The 13,315-nt window shown below is 45.4% G+C and overlaps 1 protein-coding gene across 1 annotated transcript in view; it reads right to left on the reverse strand.

The window, feature by feature from the left end:
- Nucleotides 1-13,315, reverse strand: part of EXOC4 (exocyst complex component 4) — a 1,163,948-nt gene that overhangs the window by 1,111,773 nt on the left and 38,860 nt on the right. The gene's annotated exons all lie outside the window — the stretch shown is intronic.

Raw genomic sequence — 13,315 nt, forward strand, 5'->3', positions numbered from 1 at the left:
CAGTTAAGACCGGATCACCCAGAAATGGAGAAAAACTACTTTTTCCTTAGAAACGTTATGAAGTAAAGCCGGTCATGTGACCGCAATTGCCGAGCTCAAATTACCGCTGCAACACAGAGAGGCACTACTTCCTGGTACACTGAGTACCAGAAATAACCGTTTTTTCAAACCTGACAGTTTAAAATGTTGCATTATTTTATTTTAAAGCAAAGGGGAAATTAATAAGCTGCTGAAATATAAAATTCAGCCTTACTTTCAGTTTGAAATGTTATTGCTTTATCAAGTAAATATGTGTCAGAAAATAAAGCCTAATAAAATCAATTTACCCTTTCTTTTTAAAAGAGTTTAAATGTTAGTCTCACACATGCTACAGTGCCTGCTTCATGCCCCAGTATAACCCAAACAGGATTATCTATGTCCCAATAAAAAAGCAGTGTCTTTTAATTTGTGTTTGTTAAGTGCATGGTCTCCCCAACTGGAAGAAAAATCACTTACCTGCTCCGCTGTCCGGCATGTAGACAGTTACAAGGTATGAGAAGACACAGTTCTTCACAGAGACCTTTGCAAAAGAAAGAACAGAGTAGCCAACTCTGGCTTTCTAAACTAGGGCAGCAATTGTTAGGAAAACGCAGTAAGTAGCTCTTTACAAGTTCCTAACTGCTTTAAAGCCACCAATACCCGACTGCAAGGAATGACGTGGAATATGGCTATACCCCAAAACTTGCTTGTAGATTAAATTTTCTTCAGAAACCTAAACTTTACCTCCTCCATGCACCAAATGCAAAGATAATGACTAGGGTTTGTGAGTAAGGGAGTGATACTTAGCAGTTTGTGGTGCTCTTTGCCTCCTCCTGCTGGCCAGGAGTGATATTCCCAACAGTAATTACTCACGCTGTGTATTTACCATATCTTAGGAAAGGAATCAAAATTTTTAATGGTTTCATTCAGTTTTTTTAAGCAACATTCCAATTTACTTCTATTATTACATTTGTTTTGATCTCTTGCTATCCTTTGTTGAAGAGTATACCTTGGTGAGCAGATTGGAGCTTACACATGTTTTTAACAATCTATGGCAACAGTTTTTGCAACTATGCATAACATTGCTATAAACACTGTTGCAAACATTGCTACCAAATGGCTAAAGACACATGCACGCTCCTGAGCTAACCTAGGATTACTCTTTAACAGAGGATACCAAAAGAATTTAGCACATTTGATAATGGAATCCATTTAAGGTTTTTTTTGTTTGTTTTTTTAATACTCACAATCAGTCTTAGAAGGGGTAAGAGAATATATATGGATTTGTTACCAGGGTATGTGCCAGATTTAAATAGCTTATCTTGTACTTTAAAGGAACAGTCTATTGTTTAAAAAGATAGATAATCCCTTTATTTACCATTCCCCAGTTTTGCATAACCAACACAGCTATAATAATACACTTTTTACCTCTGTGATTACCTTGTATCTATGCCTCTGCAGACTGTCCCCTTAGCTCAGTTTTTTTTTTTTTGACAGACATGCATTTTAGCCAATCAGTTCTGACTCATAAATAACTCCATGGGAGTGAGCACAATATTATCTATATGGCACACATGAACTTGCAGTGTCTAACTGTCACAATGCATTGATATGAGGCTATTCAACAGCTTAGCATATGAGCCTACCTAGGTTTAGCTTTCCACAAAGAATACCAAGAGTACAAAGCAAATTTGATGATAAAAGTAAATTGGAAAGTTGTTTAAAATGATATGCCCTATCTAAATCATGAAAGTTTAATTTTGACTAGACTGTCCCTTTAAGATCAACAGCCCTGGTATATTGCTATTGGTTGTCTGCACAGAGCGATCTATGCTAACACAGGTATCACAGTAACTGACTGACGATCTGAACTTTATTACAAATGTATGGCACAAGAATAATTTATTGGCATCACAGCACAAAGTGTAATTTGGAAAACCACCTATTGGAACATTATTGATTTACTGAGGGTGTTTCAGAATTGTTTGAACTGTTTGATGTGAGCATTCCTGGCATGGCTCAGCAATATATCAACTTCACAGCAAAGATCTGTTTAGATTTTAGCAGATTGTGTATCTATATTTTTGTGTACTGGAGCCAAATCATAAAATCATTAAAGGGATTAAAAAGGTCAAATTTGAAATGTGCATGGGGCATATCAGTTTTAAATATTAGCATTTTTGCAATATACTTCCATTAGCAAAAAAAATTCTTGCAAAAGTTATTAATTTTCAGCAGCATATGCACATATGCTGTATGCAGACACCTCACCTTCTCAGAGAGTCAGCAGTGACTTCTATGCAGTAAAATCAAAATAAACTTTCATGATTCAGATAAAGCAAACTATTTTAAACAACTTTCCAATTCACATCCATTAACTAAATGTGCACAATCTTCGACTGATGGCTGTTACATGATGCAGAGGAAAGGAAAAATGAACCGACATTTGCCAGAAAAAAATTCTACTAACAATAAAAAAATCTGAATAAGTGCTTTTACACTAACATTTTTAAAGCATTTATTAATTATGATAATCTAATCTGTTTAGTGGTCCTTTAAGTCTTCACAGACGCAATGCACTCCACTGCTAACTCTCTGAGCAGGCACTGTAGGGGAGAATTTTGCCCTCTTCAAACAAGGCACTTGCCTAGAGCAGCAGATAGGGAGGGGGCAGCACTTTTTGAGTCTCTGTTGGAAGCGACAGGTAACTTAAAGGGTCATGATACCCAAATGTTGAAACACTTGAAAGTGATGCAGCATAGCTGTAAAAAGCCAACTAAAAATATCACCTGAACATCTTTATGTAAAAAAGAAAGATATTTTACCTCAAAAGTTCCTCAGTAGCCACATCCCATTGTAAAGCACTTATAAGCAGCAAATCAGTATGTCTGTCCCGGGACAGCTAAGGGAGTGAGCTTTAGTGCACACTCATATTATTTCCCTATTCAGTTTAAGGAGGTTTACTATGAAATCTCATAAGAGTTACGTGAAATCTCATGAGATCACAGTAAAAGAGTTCATGACCTCAGCACTGTTGATGCTGATTGGCTGCAATTCATTTCTTTTATTGTTTTACCTGCAGCTGGGCAGTAACTGAAGTATAACTTTTTACACAGAACTTACTCTGCTGAGCTGAAGAAATTGTGAGGTAAAATATCTTCTTTTTTTACACAGAGATGCTCATGTGATATTTTCCTGTCAGCTTTTTACAGTTATGCTGCATCAGTTTCAAGTGATTTAGCATATGAGTATTATGTCCCTTTAAGTAGCGCTAGCCGTCTGTATATTTACCATCACTTTAACTAGAGTTTTGGCTTTTTATGTTGATGTAAATCATGTAATATTAATTTAATATCAGTTATTACAAATTGTTATGGGCTTTCATGAAAATGATCACGATACACAGTAAAAGAATGTAATATATATATAAAATATGGTCATTTTATTTTTCATTAGAATGTCGCATTAAACAGATCATTTTTGAGATACAGACAAATTCTATAGAGCGGTACACGGGCTACAAACTCAAGTGCTTGTTTCAACTAATGTGACTTATTAAACTCATTTTATCCTCACATTTCCTACTATCAACCTTGTTTCTCATCCAACTTCAAAAGACTAGAAGAGAAGTCAAAGATGAGTTGCTCAGAATCACAACAAGCAAAAACAAATTATGTTTACTGATAATTTTCTTTTCTTCTGTATGGGAAGAGTCCACAGTTGCATTCATTACTTTTGGGAAATACAGAACCTGGCCACCAGGAGGAGGCAAAGACAGCCCAGCCAAAGGCTTAAATACCTCCCCCACTTCCCTCATCCCCCAGTCATTCTGCCAAGGGAACAAGGAACAGTAGGAGAAACATCAGGGTAAAAAAAAAAAGGTTCCAGAAGAACGGAGAAAAAAGAATTTAAGGCCGCCCACAGAAAAAAAAATGGCGGGGAGCTGTGGACTCTCCCTGTACAGAAGAAAATTATCGGTAAGCATAATTTAAATTTGTCTTCTTAAAACAGGGAGAGTCCACAGCTGCATTCATTACTTTTGGGAAATCAATACCCAAGCTTATAGAGGGCACTGAATGCAAACGGGCGAGCACAAAAAGGCGGCCAATTTTGATGGCACCACAGCATGACACAACCCGGATTCCCGATAAAAAACTACTTCAACAGAAGCAGGAAGAACCAAAATATGGAAAGATGACAAAAGGTAATTGCATATCAATTAGAATAAAAAAAAGAACACTCTAAATTCTGGACTCCACTGAGCACAAAAACCTCTGAGGAGACAAAGTCCCAGTCTCTAGAAGCACACAAATAAAACCTCTTCATGAACAATGGCAAGTGAAACAACAAATAAACTCCCACACCACATTCTCCCTAACTAAAAATTAGGGAAGAATCAGAAAAGAAAGTCTGAAAGAACCCTCGAAGATTCAAGGAAAAAGAGAGAGAAGCCCCTAGCAGAACTCGAAAAAGAGCGGCTACCAGGCTGCAAAAGGACAAAGTCGTGTAGAAAATACGCTACCGACGGAGGAGAGCAAAGAAAATAAAAATTCCAAATCACCTCTGTTACGGTTACCCTTAGTCTCGCTGAGAGATGGACCGCTTAGTAGCCTGGATCCCTATTGCTAAAGAGGGGAGAAGCTGCTTTCCATAGTATTCTATATGAGTCTCGCAAATATAGAATAATCTCCCTTAGCTGCAGTACAGCTAGGATACCCTTCTGCCCACAAAAACGAGTCAACGCTGCGATTGAGGGTCAAACAAGAACTCAGGACTGGGATGCCCAGCCTGCTTTTTATTAAGGTTACATGCACACAGGGCACTCCCAGGGGGAGAGGGGGGGAAGCACAAAATCCCCCATCACACATTTAGATAGAGAGCACTGTCCTTTGACAGGCCACAATAGGATTACAGTACTTAAGATAACAAGTTTACAAGTTCATCTTATCAATTAGCAGTCTGGCTCCAGAGGTGATTAGACAATAGTTTCTAAAAGCTGAAAAAAAAGAGTTAACTCTTTATGAAATGAAACTTGTTACGGTTTTCTTGGAGCCCTTCTTAGGCGCTGGCTTGCTGGTTCAGGCATTGCTGCTGGGAAATAAGCTCTTCACAACAAAATAACTAATGCTTCTGTAACATTGCTCCCTTTCTGTGGAACACTCTGGCAGACACGGTCTGACCCCTTTTCGGGGCAGACTAAGGCTGTCCAGACCGCTGGTTATGCGGGGCTGAGGTCGGTTTGTCTGGACAACCCGTCGGCGTTGCCATTCTGTTTCCCAGGTCTGTAAGTAATGGTGAAATTGAAGGTTTGCAACGATAAGCTCCAACGTAATAGCCTGCCGTTATCTCCAGAGACCCGGTTCAGCCACACCAACGGGTTATGGTCGGTGACCAGAGTGAACTCCTGACCATATAAATAGGGAGTCAATTTCTTTAATGCCCACACCAAAGCCAAACACTCCTTTTCGACCGCTGCATAGCTGACTTCGCGGGGCAGGAGCTTCCGGCTGATGTAGGCAACTGGATGCTCCCCTCCATCTTCGCCTACTTGGCTGAGGACGGCTCCCAGCCCGAACATGGAAGCATCGGTATGGACGATAAAACGTTTGTTAAGGGCTGGGGCCGCCAAGACAGGAGCGTTAATTAGAGCATTTTTGAGAGCCTGGAAAGCCGTTTCACAGTGGGGAGACCACAGGACCTGTCGAGGTAAGTTCTTCTTGGTCAAGTCAGTCAGGGGTTTGGCAAGTGTGCTGTAGTCTGGTACGAACCGTCTATAGTACCCTGCCGTGCCCAGGAAGGCTAGGACCTGAGTCTTAGTGATGGGGGTGGGCCAATTGGCGACAGCTTCTATTTTGGCCGGCTCTGGTCGCTGCTTTCCACACCCCACCCGGTGACCCAGGTACTGTACCTCGGCCATCCCAAAGTGGCATTTTTCTGGCTTCAGAGTCAGGCCAGCAGCCCGGATCTGATCCAGAACCATTCCCACATGAGCTAAGTGGTCCTCCCAGGACTCACTGTGGATCGCTATGTCGTCCAGGTAGGCGCAAGCAAAACTCTGGAAGCCATCCAGGAGCCTATCCACCAAGCGCTGGAATGTAGCTGGGGCATTCTTCATCCCAAACGGCATTACCCTAAACTGATATAAGCCGAATGGGGTGACGAATGCCGACTTGGGGATAGCCTCCAGGGCCAGGGGAATCTGCCAGTAACCTTTGCAGAGGTCAATAGTGGTCAGGTAATTTCCCCTGGCTATACGATCGAGTAGCTCGTCTACCCTGGGCATAGGGTAAGCGTCCGTCACGGTATTTTCATTGAGCCTCCGATAGTCTACGCAGAACCGGGTGGTCCCATCTTTCTTGGGCACCAAGACAACTGGGGAGGCCCAGGGACTATCGGAGGGCTCAATTACCCTGAGCTGGAGCATCTCATCGATCTCCTTCTTCATTCCTGTCCTAACTGCTTCGGGGATTCGGTACGGAGCCTGGCGCAAGGGAGCTTGTCCCGGAGTATCTACCTGGTGGGTGGTTAAAGTAGTGTACCCTGGCTTCGGGGAGAAGGTGAGGTGTTTGGACTGGAGGAGTTGGTTGAGCTGCTCCCTTTCAGTGGGGCTAAGTCGGTCCCCTATCTGAACCTGCGCCACTATACCTGTGGGGAGGCTCTTTTCTAATAGGTCTGGAATGGGTAAACTGTCTGGGTCTTCCTGAGGGGAACAACATACGGCCGTCACGTTCTCTGGTCGCTCAAAATATTCCTTGAGCATGTTTACATGGAATGTCTTTCTAAGATTGTTGTCGTGGCAGCTAGCTATCACATAAGTGGTGTCTCCCCTTTTCTCTACGATCTGGTAGGGACCCTGCCAGGACGCCTGCAATTTGTCTGTCTTCACCGGCTTAAGTACTAACACCTTTTGTCCTATGGTGAAGATTCTCTTTCGGGCCCCCCGATCGTACCATACTTTCTGTCTTCTCTGGGCCAACTGGAGATTAGCCCGCACGGATTTGGCTAATTGCTCCATTCGGTCCCTGAGTTCCAGCACGTATGGCACAACTGGGACACCGTCAGCCTCCATCTCTCCCTCCCAGTGCTCCCGGATCAGGTTTAGGGGTCCCCGTACCTTTCTTCCGTAGAGCAACTCGAAGGGAGAGAACCCTGTCGTTTCCTGGGGCACCTCCCGATAAGCAAATAGGAGGTGCGGCAGGAAGCGTTCCCAGTCTCGGTATTCCTGAGTGAACGTCTTGAGCATTTGCTTGAGGGTCCCATTGAACCTCTCACACAGCCCGTTCGTCTGGGGGTGGTATGGGGAGCTCAGGAGGGACTTAATTTTGCAAACCTGCCAGAGTTGTTGGGTCAATTCAGCCGTAAATTGGGTGCCTCGGTCGGATAGGATTTCTTTTGGAAATCCTACCCGGGAGAACACCTGTACTAGTGCATTCGCTACCGTATCCGCTTGTATGTTGGATAGGGCGACAGCCTCTGGGTACCTGGTAGCGTAGTCCACTACGGTAAGAATGTATCGCTTACCGGAGGGACTAGGGGTAGCCAGTGGTCCCACTAGGTCAATAGCAACCCGGCTGAAGGGTTCCTCTACAATGGGCATATTTACTAGCTGGGCTTTAGGGTGATCGCCTCGCCTTCCTACTCGTTGACACACATCGCAGGTGTTACAGTAAGTTCTAACGTCAGCGTGCACCCCTGGCCAAAAGAACGTGTGAGTAATGCGGTGTAGGGTACGGGTAACGGCTAGGTGGCCTGCTAAGGGGATGTCGTGGCCTATTTTGAGGATTTCTTGACGGTATTTGTGGGGCACTACCAGCTGTCGCCTACGCTGTCCCCTTTTCTCTGTCCAGCGGTATAGTTTCCCTTTTTCCCATAAGAATGTTTCGTTATCTGCCCCGCCCCCTCCGGTCCCTGCTCGTTCCCGGTACTTTTGTAAGGTCGGGTCAGTCTTAGACTCTGCCTCGAAAGCATCTGGGGTGTCCCAGGGTATGGGGCCTAACCTGTCAGGCAAGGTCGGGGTAGGTCTTACCTGTGTCTCCCGCACTGGTGAGAGCTCTCGCTCCGTCCGGGCTTGGGCCCGTGTAGTCACTGGGTCCGCCTCGTTGTTGCATACTGGAGCATAGGCAGAAGTCATGGGGCCCAAATCGTTGCCCAGTAGTACTTCGGCAGGTAAATTATCCATTAGGCCCACGTTCACAGCCCCCTTTCCCGCTCCCCAATCAAGATGCACTTTAGCTGTTGGAATTTTGTACACATCCCCCCCCGCCACTCTAACGGCCACAGTCTGTCCGGATCGCTTGTGCTCTGGCACCAAATGACTCTGTACCAGCGTGATAGTAGCCCCTGTGTCTCGCAATCCCTCGGTAGATCGCCCCTCGAGCCATACCCTCTGCCGATGGTGCTGGCGGTTATCTGAGGCAGCATATACAGGGTCTGCCTCGTGAAGCGGCCCCACATATCCCTCCATAGGGGCCTCTTGGTTAACACAGAGGGCCCGGGCCGGACGATAGGACCCAGAGGGGTAATTGTAATTCCTGGGTGTCTGGTGCGTATTAAGGGGGCAGCTAGCCATGAAATGCCCTGGTTGCTTGCATCGGTGGCAAGTCGGTCTGGGACGCTCAGAGCTGTTATTGGGTGGTCCTGAGTGTCGGACGGGCCCTGTGGGCACCGGGGCTCGGAATTCAGCACGAGGGGGTGCACGGTAAACCTCTCTGGGTTCGACCCGTGCTGGAGCTCGGTAGTTCATGGGTTCGTGAAGACGGGAGTCATAATGTTCATCGGCCAATTTGGCTGCTTCTTCTAAGGTAGAAGGCCGCCTGTCTCGCAGCCATTCCTTCCCTTGCTGTTCCATGCCATTATAAAAATGTTCTAAGAGAAACAATTGTAAAATTTCCTCCCCAGTCACCGCTTTACTTCCGCTCAGCCAGTGATTTGCCGCTCTCCGCATTCGGTGCGCCCATTCCATATGGGTATCGTTAGGCTTCTTTTCCGTGCCCCGAAACTGTCGGCGATACGTGTCCGGAGTTACAGCGTACCGTCGCAACAGTGTCTCCTTAACTAGCTCATACTGTGTCACTTCCTCAGCACCCAGAGTACGAAAGGCTTCCAGGGCTCGCCCGGATAGTTTCCCAGACAATATCGTGGGCCACTCTCTGTTGGGAATCTGGTGCAGGGCACATTGCCTTTCGAAGTCCGCCAAATATTCATCAATCCCTGTCTCGCTCTCTAGGAAGGGTCGAAATGCCGCATAGGGTATCTTGGGCCTCCCAGCATTTTCGACAGGGATGATTACCTGCGGGGCTTCAGCATTGCGGTGTGCGTTCGCTAGGTTGAGTTCGTGGGCTCGAGTCTCTCGTATATCCTCGTCCGCCTCCGCCATCAACTGCTGTACCAATTCCATGGAGGGGTTCGGCCCGTATAATGAGAGCCTTTCCCGAACAATCCTGGTTTTTTCGTCACTAATCGTGGTCGGTGTTTCCGCCATTGTGAAGCTCTGATCCAGTTCGGTCAATTCTGCGATCAGCTCTCTCCTCGGCCGGTTGCTGGCGTACCCCCCTCTGCTTTCAAGTAAATCTTTTAGGGTTGTACGCTTCAATTTTTCGTAAGCGCTCTCCATCCGTTCTGTACCTCTCCTAGGAAATCCAGGAAAATCCCGCCGCTGCCGCCAAATGTTACGGTTACCCTTAGTCTCGCTGAGAGATGGACCGCTTAGTAGCCTGGATCCCTATTGCTAAAGAGGGGAGAAGCTGCTTTCCATAGTATTCTATATGAGTCTCGCAAATATAGAATAATCTCCCTTAGCTGCAGTACAGCTAGGATACCCTTCTGCCCACAAAAACGAGTCAACGCTGCGATTGAGGGTCAAACAAGAACTCAGGACTGGGATGCCCAGCCTGCTTTTTATTAAGGTTACATGCACACAGGGCACTCCCAGGGGGAGAGGGGGGGAAGCACAAAATCCCCCATCACACATTTAGATAGAGAGCACTGTCCTTTGACAGGCCACAATAGGATTACAGTACTTAAGATAACAAGTTTACAAGTTCATCTTATCAATTAGCAGTCTGGCTCCAGAGGTGATTAGACAATAGTTTCTAAAAGCTGAAAAAAAAGAGTTAACTCTTTATGAAATGAAACTTGTTACGGTTTTCTTGGAGCCCTTCTTAGGCGCTGGCTTGCTGGTTCAGGCATTGCTGCTGGGAAATAAGCTCTTCACAACAAAATAACTAATGCTTCTGTAACAACCTCCTACATGGATCCAAAAGGAACCAAAGTAAAGCCTTAATCGGAACCGAAGTCCCAGAAGGACAAAAGGACAAAAAAGGTAGAACAAGACTAAATTAACATAGACAGCTAACTGAACACCCGAAGGTCAGAAAAAACCCCAGTAGCAGAACAGGAACGCAATCATCCGTTTATGCCACAAACGAAAGCTACAGGCTTCCATCGGCTATGCAGTCAGACGAAACGTCAAACCATAGTAACTAGCCAACCGAGTAGCTAGCAAACTTGCACCAGGACATTCCTGGAAAGGAACAAGAGAAAAAAAAATTCAGAAAGCAGGGCGGACCAACTCCCCCCCTACTAGAAAACAGGGTAAGGGAGGACAACACCCTGGCCAATAAGGAAGAACCAACTACCCGCTAACTGAAGGTTCCCGGACCAACTGCAAGGCCTCCCAACCTAAGTAAGGATCCTTCTGGAGACAAGATACATGGCTGATGCTCAAACAGAGCAGTCAGAATTCTTGACCCCTACTCCGATCGAACAGCCCTATCACAGAAGTGACTGTTAATGTTCCAAGGACAAAAGAGATTAAAAAATCCCAGCATCGCCAAGGCCCAGAGGTCAGATAATAAATTCCCAACCACGAGTTCTTAAGGAAAAGAAGCAGTAAGGAGGCACCGACACCCAGAGAGACTAACTCCGGAACCAGGATACCTATCCTTATTACCCCTCAGAAACCCGAAGGGAGGGTACACTGCACACAAGAGAAACCCTCGACCCACTTAACTCCTAGAGTCAGATGAGGCAAACTACCTCAGAGAGGAGCCAACTGCAGATCTGTAGACCAGATCCTTCCAAATATTAGGAAAACGAAGAAATCCAGGAATATTCCAGTAAAGAAATACCCAGGAAAAACATCCTCCATTTCTCCAGAAGAGAGAAAAAGAATCGCCATAGAAAGAACAAGGAGATTTCCCCAGGACTGGGAAAAATAAGCCTGCTACTGAACGCCGGACAGATCCAAGACTATTAAAATCTTGTAAACAGAGTAACCAAAGGCCATGTCAAAGACCAGGACTAGGTTAAAAAAAACGGACCCCCAAAACCAGATACCGGATCCAGACCAAAAACCTTGCGGAACAACCACAAAGTTACCTGGAAATGAAATTTGCACCAAAGTTGATGCATGCCATATCCCCATGGGATCTTGAACTCTTTCATGATGTTTCCCAGTGGCTGTCCACTCAGCCCTAAAAAGGCCTCTAAGATACCATCTACAAAGTCCAAAGACAAACGAAGGGCCCAAAAGAGATCAGAGCTCCATGGTTGAGAGAATATTACAGTCTCTAAAGATCCAGTCTGGATCAACCCTCAGAAAACCTACAGCTCAAGGAATTAACGAATGAATGAGCATCCTAAAACTCCTATCGGTTGACAAGAAGAGAGACTACATAACAATCCCCCAGATCCCCAAGTATATAGGATCCAAAATGGATACTACGGGTCCAAAACGGTCCCTAAGAACCTAGTCTCCGCAACCAGATGACCGAAAGTCCTAACCAAAAAAGGCAAGGGAAAGTGAAAAGCATAGCAATCCTCAAAAAAAGGAGAGAAACACTGGCAAAAGATATCTGAAAATCAGACAATCCAAACCACAAGGTGTACCAATAGGGGGGAATAATCACCCCCTACACCAGGTACTGGAGATCTCCAAGCAGTCATCTGATCCTCTCCCCTCGGAAGGGAAGACTCTAGCTCCTATCTAAGGACCTCCGGAACTAAAAATATACTGCCATAGCAGAATTCTTAATCCCAGCAAACCACATAAGCTATGCAGCGACAAAACACGACCAACATCGGATGGCCCACCAAGATGAAATAACGTAGGACCAGCCTATCTAGGATAGAAAGGCCTCCTATAACTTGTAGAACAAGAAAAACAACCTTGTAACAAGGAGGTAAGCAAACTTAGTACCCAACCAGGACCAGCCTGCTGACAAGGGTACAACCAAACTTTTCAAGGGCTAACTGAAAGTTCTAAACCCTAGCAGGGCTAGATTAAACAAAATAGACAAACAACAGACAAATAACCTTTAGGCTTTAACATGGTCTTAAATTTTTTTTTTTTTTCTGGACTTCCGCCGGAAGTAACATCTATAGCGACCATAAAATCGCTAGCATCAAAATCCCAGAGAAAAAGGACTTTCCCTAACAAGGAAAGACTACAAACAGCCACGAGCTCCAAAATAAAGAAATAAAACACATCCTAACCAGATCAAAAGAAAATAGGCCGCACCCACAGGTGAACGCCAAAGAGGAATGGAAACACTAACAGGGCCAGCCTGTCAAAGACCTGATTCTTCAAGAGCTCAGAGCTGGGATTAGATACACAAACAAAAAAGACATAAGGAGTAGGATCCACATCCCTCCACTCTTCTAGCGCTGTTCGCCATCAGAATCAGAAGACTGAGGATCCGGTGGCAAATAAAGACTGAAATCCTCCAAAGCCTCCAATACCTGCGTCAGCAGTACACGCAGGCGCATCCGTCTAAATCTAAAAGGCAAAACTCATCTCCGGCTGGCATGTAAAGGCCACGACCCTGACGGCTGTACCCCTGAAGCCTCAGAGGGAACCGCTCCCCCAGAGGAAAGACCCATCTCACCTGGTGCCCCCAGATTAAGGGGACACAGATAAGCTCTTTGCTGGCCCTCAGGAAGCTGTAAATGCACCAATGACAAAAATATGGCCATGTGCAACCGAGCAGCAACCTCTGGTGGAAATAAACCTCCTACCGGAGAAGGGGTAACGGTATTTGGGAAAACTGCCTGTGTAGGAACAGAAAATTCCAGGAAACGCACCTCACGGAACACAGAATCCTCAGAGGCGGACGGCTCAGCGGTCTCCAATCTCTCCCCAGAGAAAGAAAGGAGCACTCTATTACGGCATACAGAATATAATTGCATGGATTGGATTACCCAGGCCTCCATACAATCTAAGCAGGAAGCGGACTCTGAATCAGAGAAATCCTCCTCAGAAAAATCAGAATCCTCCATATTTTGACCGGACAAATTT

The sequence above is a fragment of the Bombina bombina genome, chromosome 6 (assembly GCF_027579735.1).
Source record: "Bombina bombina isolate aBomBom1 chromosome 6, aBomBom1.pri, whole genome shotgun sequence".
Lineage (NCBI taxonomy): Eukaryota > Metazoa > Chordata > Amphibia > Anura > Bombinatoridae > Bombina > Bombina bombina.